Below are 10966 nucleotides of genomic sequence, written 5' to 3'. Positions count from 1 at the left end.
GTCCTTTCTGCCTTGACCTCAGCCTTAATTAATGGCCCATCAAGGGGAGGGGCTCCTCCCCCCGCACCTGCTCTGCTGCTGGCTCCTCACCACAGTCTATGCTCCTCACACAGTGACAGAGCAGGCTGATCTCCCCCTCCCCCACCTTTCAGCCGAGGCATGCTGAGGCATGCAGGAGCATAGACATATATACGTAGATGCCGCATTGACTGTGGAGAGGCGTGCCTAAAGCGCCGCCATCTTGGTACGGGGTTAGCAGAGACAGTAGTACATGTATGTCTAAGGAGGTAAGAGGTACTCCACAGTCTAAAAATAGAATTATTCACTGAAATGTCGATCTCCAAACGGTAGTGCAGCATTATATGCAGTCATTCGTATGCTGTATGCTTACCATTACCATTAATTTATAAGTTATAATTTATAAGTATAATATACTAATACACACATTCACGCAGCACCACAGCAAGTTCATTCAAGCGCTTCATAAACACTCAGAAGTTATAAAGCAAGCATTTATGTAGGCCTACCGGTTTATTTCGTGGAAATGTTAGCTTTAAATAAACAGGATGTGAAATTATTGATGAAGTTTATACATAGCGTTAGCATTAGCGTAGCTCGCTAAGATAGCTTATCTTTTTAACTGTATGAGGACAATGTTATCTAGGATCAGCGATCGAGGATACATACAGTCCATATTATCGCTCATTTTAAAAGAAATATGACCAATTTGCAGCCATTTTGTTAATTACAGAGATATTAGAAAAGATAAGTTCACTTTTCTTCTTAAGTTATCATTTACGCTAGCAACATGACAGCTATGGATGGTGCTTGGATACAATCGGCATAATGATTACTATAACTTATTGAATATTATAAGTTAAAGATAAAGTCACAATACATGCACAGTAACAGCAGATTCACGTACACGCTGTGTGTTTCCATGGTTACAAAAACACTTGCTGTAGAGTTATCAGGACTGTGGTTGGTTGTTAATGTTAAATTGCTGTTTACTTAACCTTTTTTGTCCTTTTTACAGATCATTGATCCACATCATTTATCAAGTAAGCAAGTCTTTAAAGTACTTCATGCCTTATTTTTGTTTCTTTTTAATATCTGAATCTGCACACCACTTGCACAATGACATGTACAGTAACAGCTATTTAACTGACAGTTTGTGTTTTGCTTGTGTTTTCTGTTTTAGATGCCCTGACACTACAAATGGGGACTGCAAACGAATTAACCTTTTCTCAGGCAGATCAGAAGAGGCTGCATTACACCCCAGACCAGTCAGGAGGGATTGGACGCCCTTAGAAGCTGTGAAATTTATTGATTAAATAAATGACTGTTTAAAATAAAATGTGTGGATTGTCATTTGCTATTAGAGAAAAACCTGTTTAATAAGGCCCATCATATTTAGGCCTATGTCCATAACACCCTGACTGTAGATAAAGCAGGATTTGTATTATTAGCCTATTTTTATAAAGGCATATTTAGTAATTATTATAGTTAAATATTATTATATTTAATATTGAAATATCATTGAAAGCAGGTTGATCTATAGTTAGGTTGAAATTTCAACATTGTTTCAACATTTGTGTTAGTTGAAATACCATTGAAATTCTGTTGATCTTCAGTTAGAAAATCAACATTTCAATATTAATTGAGGGTGCAAAAATGATGTTGAATCAACATCAGAGTTCAACGCAGGCCCGTCGCAACAGGACAGGCAAACCAAGCAATTGCCTTGGGCCCCGAGCTGGCCGGGGGCCCCCAGACAACGACTGGTTATGAATTGAATGCAACGACAAACTGTGTGCGCGTCCCTTTAAATGCTGTGATGGTCAATGCAGGAAAGTGCAGCGACACTGTTATCGGAATCCCCCTCAATGGGGCCCCCCACAGTTGCTAGCTCGGCGGCTATCTCAGCTGCTAGCTCGGCGGCTAATTTGGCGGATAGCTCGGCGGCTAGCTCGGCTTCCCAGACCATGTAGCCACCTACCCATTTGACATGCTGAACTACATATACAGTGAAAAGTTACTGGATCTTTACAGTAATTTAAGCATTGCCTTGCAGCTACTCCTGACTCTCCCTGTGACTGTGGCCTCAGGTGAGAGGAGCTTTTCAGCTTTGAAGCTGATAAAGACATACATGAGATCTACCATGAGCCAAGAGAGGCTCACAGGATTGGCCGTTACGTCAATTGAGTGTGATGTTCGCCGGTCTTTGGACATGGAGGACATTGTGGTTGCCTTTGCTGAAGCTAAGGCTCGCAAACAGCAGATGTAGATGATTTGCATATTTTTTAAAGGTTAATCTTATATGTGTGTGTGTGTGTACTTTTATCTATGTTGGATTTTATATTTAATACCGAATTTGCAATTTGATTGCAAATGTTCAAATAAAATAAGTAAACATACTATGTGTGCAGTAGCCTATATGCAACATTTGTAAGCAGTATTTGCACTATTAAGAAATATTTTATTGATATAATGTGTGGTTGAACTTCAACAGTGTGTCTATGCTGTGTTTCCTGTAGGCTTTGGGCGGGCGGGGTGGGATGGTGAGGCGTAGGTTTTTTTGCTGTGGTCCAAGGGTGTCGGCGTCGGCAGGCGGCGGTGGTAGGGGGGCCTCCAAGTCCATTTTGTTTGGGGCCCCCAAATTCCTTGAAACGGCCCTGGTTCAACGTTGTTTCAGTGACTTAACGTTGACAAAACAATGTTGATTTAACATTGTTTCAATGACTCTGCTATCTGGGACTAATTCAATGATGATAGTAATATAATTATAGTAGTGATGATAATAATAATAATAATAATATAATGATAATAGCAACATAATTATAATAATAGTGATGATAATAGTAATAATAATAATATAATGATAATAATATTAATATTAATTAATATAATATAATATAACCCTACAAGCACTTCTCTAAATAAAGACTTGAACACATCTAAACGTTTTCTGGGTTCCTTTTGTTCTATTTATGTCTTTATCTATGGAGTTTATTCCCTGTCTTAATTCAAGAGCATATTAAATGGATTTGAGAGCAGTATTTATTGATTTCATGCTCAGATTTTGTGACATTTTCTCTCAAAACTCTGCTCTCGCACTCAAATTTGCTCTGCGCATGCTCACAGTGTGTCCTCGCACTCGGTTACAACGCTGCTCGCACAGATTTCCTGCGCTCAAACTCAAGTTCTTCCTCTCGTGCTCAGGGAACTTGTGCTCGCAGATCTCTGCTCTGCTCTCGGATTTTTTGTGGATCAAAACTGTCAACCAATAGAAGGCCGGCTAGTATTGACCAATCAGACTGCCCCTGTTTGTATACGGGTGCGAATATTTATTCTCCCTGATTAAAAAATCCTAAATCTATAAATATGCCATAAATATATCACACCTGTGTTTATTGCATACTGAACCACCACTCAGTATTAACTAATTTGTTATATCACAAATCTGAAACTGAGATTTAAGGTGAGTACAGAGAAATGTTCACCCTTCAGCAAATTAATGTGAAAACAGCCATCTAACTCATACATCATTCTGCACATGAAGTTCAAACATTCATGAAATGGAACAATGTGCAAGGAAAAATGAGTTATGTTGTAATCCTTAAGATTTCAGTCATGGTTAATTTGGCAAATGCAATTTAATAATACAGCAAACACTTATTGGGCAGCTAAAACAGGTATCTATTTGCAGAACAACCAACAAAACTGACTGCATTTTAAGGAAGCCTACTAATAATTTTAGTCACATTTATAATTAAATATCACTTTTGGTGGTAACTATGGTGACTAGGTTTGCAAAATTCCGTCAATTTTCAAACTTGGAAACTCTCCATGGGAATTAACGGGAATTAACAGGAATAAACTGGGAATTTATTAAACTGAAGGTATATTCCTATTAGGGAACTTAAATATAGTTGTGTAAAATAATATTTTGGCATAATCCTGACTAAAACAACCAGATATCATGCAGTACAGCTGAATATCTGTGCTATCACATGCTCACATAGCACACTGTTTAGTGCAGGGCTACTGAGACCACGCCCCCTACACGTACTGTGCAAAATGAGACCACGCCCCCCTACATGCACTGTGCATACTGAGACAACGCCCCTACATGCACTGTGCATACTGAGGCCACGCCCCCTACATACACTGTGCATAGTGAGACCACGCCCCATACATGCAATGTGCATACTGAGACCACGCCCTCTACATGCACTGCACATATTGAGACCACGCCCCTGTATGCACTTTGCATACTGAGACCACGCCCCCTACATGCACTGTGCATAACTCCACATTCATGTTTTTGTTCTGTTTGATTGTTCAACTTGATTATGTTCAACTTATAAATAAATCTATTTTAATTGTTTTATTTTGCTTATAACTAAACAAATGATTTTGTTTATATATGATACCTTTCCACTAAATTACCCTAAATTGAAATAAATTTCCATTCATTTCCATAATTCCCATGGAAAGTTTCCAATTTGGAATATTTCCAAAATTCCCCAGCTTAACTTCCCATGGAAATTTACCGGAAACTATCCGAAAATTTACTGGAAATTTTCCACCCCTTTGCAAACTTTAGTCGTCAGTACATTGAGCACAAAGTTGTCAGTGAAATGGAGACATGTGTTCAACAGTTAAACTTGTGAAATTAACACTACTTGCATATTTATAGATTTAGTTTTTTTTCAATCAGGGCGAATAAGTATTTCAGAATTTGTATAAGGTATTCTGACTTTCTTACGGACTATTTTTGTTTGTCTTGAAATATGTCTGGAAGGGACCTTTAACTACTATCTCCTCACATTCAGTCTTCTTCGGGGAGGATAAATGCACTTCCAAAAATGTATTTTCTTCATCAAATAATCCTAGTTTAACAGCAGAAAACATTGTCTTTTCAATTCCATTTCTTTTCAGATACGTGCAACATTTAGCAAAACAGCCTGACCACACTTCATGGTGTTGGAGATGTACCCCTACAACTATCAGATTCAGTGAATATCCTTCTAAGTCTGCGACATTACAATTAAAGTAGTGAGTCTTTATGGGTTTCATACCATTCCACAGTAAGGTCCAACAGGCAGTGAGGAGCCCATCATACAGCTTCAAAAAGTGTTAACAATCTCCATTGTCATCCTCACTGATTTGGGTAAAAGTGACAGTCACCACCCTCTCTGGGTGCCATGGAGACATGTCACAGTGGGTATTTAAATGTGATTTAAATGTGTTTTCACTGTGGGTTCAAATTTAACTTTATGCAGTGTATTTCTTTCTCTTTGCCATAAGAGGGAGTATTCACCAAGGTGAGCGCTTGTAGATGAGCTGCAAGACTTCTGCTCCTCTGACAATAAACACAACATATATAAATGATCAGTGTCTGCTTTTCCTGGAAAAAAACTAGTAATGTGTGTTACCTTTTGACAATTTATTCCTAAGACCTCTTCTGGTACTTTGTGGAGTCACAAATATCACTGGCACAGATGTTTTCCGGACTTTCATTCTGAAGAGGAACTGCCTTTTAGAATTGCTAATACTATCTCTTGAAGAATTGGCCTGTTAAATGTTGTGTAATTATATAATTATATGCTCTACTATTCGTACTTATCTATTGTTCTTTATTCTTTCTTATTGATGCTCTTCCATTACTGTCCACTTGCTGCTGTAACACTGCAAATTTCCCCATTGTGGGACTAATAAAGAAATCTCTTATCTTATTTTGACCCACAACATCTATGACATGCTCTTATTGTAGTTATGGAGCTGCTGTGATTTTAAATTTATTTTAAAATGAAGTCTGATTTTTTAACTGAAAGAATACATTACTGCCAACAGGACTCACGTGCACAATACAGACAGAATCATAGTCATAATCCTGTTTCATAAAGTGGCAGTCAATGATGGATGGATAGATAGATAGATAGATAGATAGATAGATAGATAGACATACATCTATGTGTGTTAAGCAAATAAAGGCTGTTTTCTAAACAGAAACAGTTCTGCATTATGTAGGATTTAGAGTGTGTTAGGATTCTTAGATGTGTGTGTGTGTGTGTGTGTGTGTGTGTGAAGTTCTCCCAGTTCCTTTCAAAGTAAAGATTTGAGAATTAAAGGTTGAATATGTAGAATATTTATTAAAAGCTATTTTTTTTTTTTTAAATAATACAGCCACGGGGCGTTTTGAGGGGTACAGAATGAAAGTATTGCTTTTCCATTAAAAAAAAGTAGTCTGAATTAATCATTTTAAAAAATTTTGACGGGTTCGACAATGACGTTCTGACACGTTCTGTGTACATTGTACCAGCGGCCGGAATTGCGGGTTGCCAGGGTTGTCTGTTGTTCCGGCGCAGCTACTGTAGGCTGGCACTGGGTGAAATGGAGTTGTAAACAAGCAGAGCCGTGTTGGACTCACTAAAACCAGCGTTTTTTGCTCTCAAGTACAACTTTTCATCACAAAACTTCGAAGGTAAGACAGAATATCTGTTAGTCGCTGTAAATAAGTGGTTCTTTACCTTTGTATTCTGTGGCTGCTGGTTCACTGAGTTTTTAGCGCAATAATAGTGGTAGGCTACTGTCGAACTCGCCAGGGTCTTGGCTTTCATATGGGATGCTATTTGTTTGTGTACCATGAAGTATCAAAATGGTAGCAATGGAAATGTGGAGAGTGGGTTGACTTTCTGACGCTATTCGGATTTTGATATTTGATCATTAATATGCTTGGTGTTTGAGTTGTGTTTGGTGTGTGTAAAAAGGATGTGCTTGTAGCGGAGTTTTTCCTATTTAATTTGATGTGCAGTATGAGTGTATTGCTACATAATTAGGGGATCATCCCTATGTTCCCTGGGTGCTATGTTCCCCGCTTTGTATGTGACCGGGGAACATAGGGATGATCCCGTCTACAGTTAACCAGTTAGCTGTTCGCCGAGTTAGCAGATGAGTTAGCCGCCGAGTTAGCAGCCGAGCTAGCAGCTGAATTAGCAGCCGAGTTAGCCGCCGAGCTAGCAACCGAGTTAGCCGCGATCGGGGAACATAGGACCCCGGGATCATAGGTACGCTCCCCAGGTTTAACTGCTACTCCCACTGGCGTAATGTACCTCGGTTGTTTCAAGCAGAGACATTATAATAAGAGAAGTCCTTTACAGCGTCAGTTACAGCGAGGGTATGTTCGCTTCCTGTTTTCAAAATAAAAGCACCAACTCTATCGTTATGGTTTTCTTAATAATAAAAGTCAACGGGTGTTTTATTTTGTGAAAATGACCGGAAGTGCGCTACTCGCTACGGCTAACTTGAGTGGCTCCGAATTCGCAGGAACAAAACTTTAAGCAGATGTTATTTGGACAAATTAGCGTGACATTGTGCATCTAAAGGGCTACTTCCTCGCCTAAAAAGGTTAGACATGTGGATAAAGTGGTATATTTACAGAGATAGAGCTAAAATAAAATCCGGCACCGGACCTGGCAACCCGACTGCTGGAATTACTTTTTGGTTGTTGCGACTACGATCTCGAGACATTAGATGGCGTTGTTCTGCTCATTCTACATATTCTACCTTTAATAATCATTTAGCCTCATAATTAACCTGGGTGCCATCACTCACATAATGACCATTGACCTGAGAACATCGTTGACATACTCTTACTGTAGTAATGGAGCTCAGTGTGATTTTGCATTGCTTAAAGAAAATGCTGTGATTTTAATTGATTCTAAAATGATGGAGGTGATAGATAAATTGATAGATAGATGTAAAGGTTCTGTGTGTACTGTTTCAGTAGAAGGATGCTTTTCATTTCTAATTTCTCGTAATCTTTTCATATTAATTGAGTCAAAGATCTTCCAAATCAACCATCACTACAGTACTGTTGCTTCATTGTCCCATATGTGACCTACTATGTAGAAGTGTGGAGGAACACATAGAAAACAAACACAGATCCAACATCTTCACCTTGTAAACAAAAAGTGGAAGAATTATGGCACTAAAGTAAAAGCTGTAGAGTTTAAGGATCTGGTTTTACTTCAAAACTTTTAATAATATCCAAGGGTTATTTTAAATGATTTGGTACAGTGTGTCTTTTTGACTTGTTTATTTGAATGTGTTTTGGCTTTGGTATGTGTCTATATATTCTATTTTATATAATAATAAATGAATAAACCAAATAAGAACCTCTGGTCTCCGGCGCTGAATGCCTCCAACAGAGTGGTCGGACAGCGACACTCAGTGGCTGATTGGAGAAACTGCAGCTTGTTTCTAGACTTCTGAGCTTCACTGTTCAGCTCACTCCTGATTTTTATGTGTGTATGAACTTTTAAACTGTCCGCAGCAAGATGAGCTGTTAATGTGTGTTATTAATATGGTATATTTCAGTTTAATGACTTTCTTTTAACATGTGAAAAGTAGAGTAACACATTAAAAGATGTATTGTTGAGTTTTTATTTGACAGTCTGTGGAGACTGTTGAAATAAAGCAGCTCTGTACACGAACTGCTCAACAGTGAACAGACACAGTGGAGGAAATGGTAAGTTTGTATTTGAAAAGTGACACTTAAAGTGCCACTGAGCTTCACTGTTTCCCCAGTTTGTAATTTGTAACCTCATAAGTTTTTGTAAATAAGTGAAAAAAAAGTCAGAAAATGAAGAACCCTTCACGAATTTGCATGTCATCCTTGCACCTCCGTCGTGTACGTCTTCTCTGTCCCAATTCCTCACACTTTTGACCAACATCTATCTGCTGTCCGTGATCATGTCGAGCTCAGCCAATCAAGTTGCTGTATGTGCAAATCTGAAACTGAGCTTTAGAGTACAGACAAACTTTCATGTTATGTTGTAATCCTTAAGATTTCAGTCCTGGTTAATTTGGCAAGTGCAATTTAATAATACAGCAAACACATATCAGGCAGCTAAAACAGGCAACTGGGTATCTGTTTGTAGAACAACCAACAAAACTGACTGCTCTTTAAACCACCCCTGTACCTTTCCCTGAGATCAGCCCAGAATCAGAATAGCTTTATTTGTCACTATAACAAGTACAAGTACAAGTACAGCGAGATAACACGACCCATAAAGGAAAACACCTCTCTGCAGCCCAGCCAAGTTCCAGCTGAGTTCCAGCAGCTGGAGGGACCCCCTCCTTCTCCTGGGTGTGTCTATCTTTTCCTGTAAACCTTGTAATACAATAAATATTGTAATACAAGGTTTGACCAGGAGATAGCTCTTCTGTCACAAACTAGCCCACATTCTGATGTTTTATGATTTTTTACTGACAGGTCATCCAAAATTCATCGAATCAAATCAAAAAATTAAATAGCCTACTGACTACTGATTATTGTGTTATTTGTTTTGAATCTAACACAAAAAACGAAAAAAAAAAAGGCTTTTCGTATTTTACTTTTAGGCTCAGATAAATAATAGGAAATGACAAAAACGGGCCACAGGACTGTATTTGATTATGTGCAATTATACAGCGCATTTGTACCTGCCAACCCCGGTCTATTCAGTGCATGCTTTAAGCCAGGTAAGCCCAGCCACTTTATTAGCATTATCATTGCTCAACCTTTTGTTTGGGCTTAATGGGCCATTTGGTTCCATTGTCACACAAATCACGCACAGAGATTCAGAATCAGGTGTTCATGGACGTCGGAACTATTTTCTGAGAGGGGTCACTGTGAGCTTTCATAATAAACAAATATCTCCTGCGTCATGGTGCTGCGCAGCCAGGTTTTCAGCCTGCTCAAGGCTGAGAAAGAGCGCTCAGATGCCGCGACAGATATGGGCCAGACAGAGTTGAATGAGCATTAATTATATGAAAAAGATAAATATAAGTCAGACAAATTGAGTTAAAATTCAGATTCGTTATTATTATTACAGTAACTAACTAGTTAATTAACTATTGGTGTAAAACTGAAAACTCAACCACACATACGTGCTGGACAGAGTGGGGGCACTACACACAACTACACCCCTCACTCACTTAGAAAAGATGTAAAACTGAAAACTCAACCACACATACAGGAGCATATGTGCTGGATATAGTGGGGGCACAAACAGTGTCTTGATCTTGATTTTCGGTGGGGGAAGTGTCCAGCTCGAAGGTGATGGGTTGAGGGGGATGGTTACAGTGCTGTCCCATTGTCTTTCAAAGCGAATGTACCCCGCTGGCCCGCACTCACATTACCTCAAAACCCAAGTGTACTCAAGCACGGTTGCCTCCGACACATACGTTGCGCAAAAACTGAGTCATGCAGTAGCCTGCTACAGATACTTGTGTAAAAAAGACGCACTGATTACATTCACGCTCGCAGCCTCTCCTGCGGAGCAGCTATAGAACAGACTTAGTTTAACTGAATGACTTAGAAGTCGCCAAATGGCTTGCTTTAACGAATTTCGTGCAGAAAATGCAGATAAATGCAGATTTGTAAAATATTACTTTTATGAGGGTCACAGGCACTGTGTAGAAACTTAGCATTTCATAATTGTGGTAGCAGCGGTGCAGCAGATGTAATGAAGTCCACGCAGCACGCTGGATGTAAACTAATATTAAGCCCATAGCCTATTCATTATAATGTCCATGGACATAAAGTGAGTTATTTTGCCTTGATAATAAAATAAAATAAAAAAATGGTCGGATTGGGAACCCGTATAATATTAACACTACGTATTAAATAGCGCACCCTGTTTTAAATCACAAGACTGGGTTTGTCTCATGTGCTATTTCTTGGTTTGACAGTTATCAGTGATCAGTCAGAGGAATTATTAAGTGTCCACGAGTGTTTCCTGTGACAGACGGTGTCCTGTCAGATGTACGGCAGCTTCAATTGCATCTTTCTACACACACAGATATACACAAACAAAAAATGTGTGTCTATCTATCTATCTATCTCTCTATCTATCTATCTATCTATCTATCTATCTATCCATCTATCCATCTATCTCATCTATATATCTATATT

Source organism: Scomber japonicus, chromosome 11, assembly GCF_027409825.1.
Source record: "Scomber japonicus isolate fScoJap1 chromosome 11, fScoJap1.pri, whole genome shotgun sequence".
NCBI classification, from domain to species: domain Eukaryota; kingdom Metazoa; phylum Chordata; class Actinopteri; order Scombriformes; family Scombridae; genus Scomber; species Scomber japonicus.
This window is presented reverse-complemented; position numbering follows the sequence as displayed.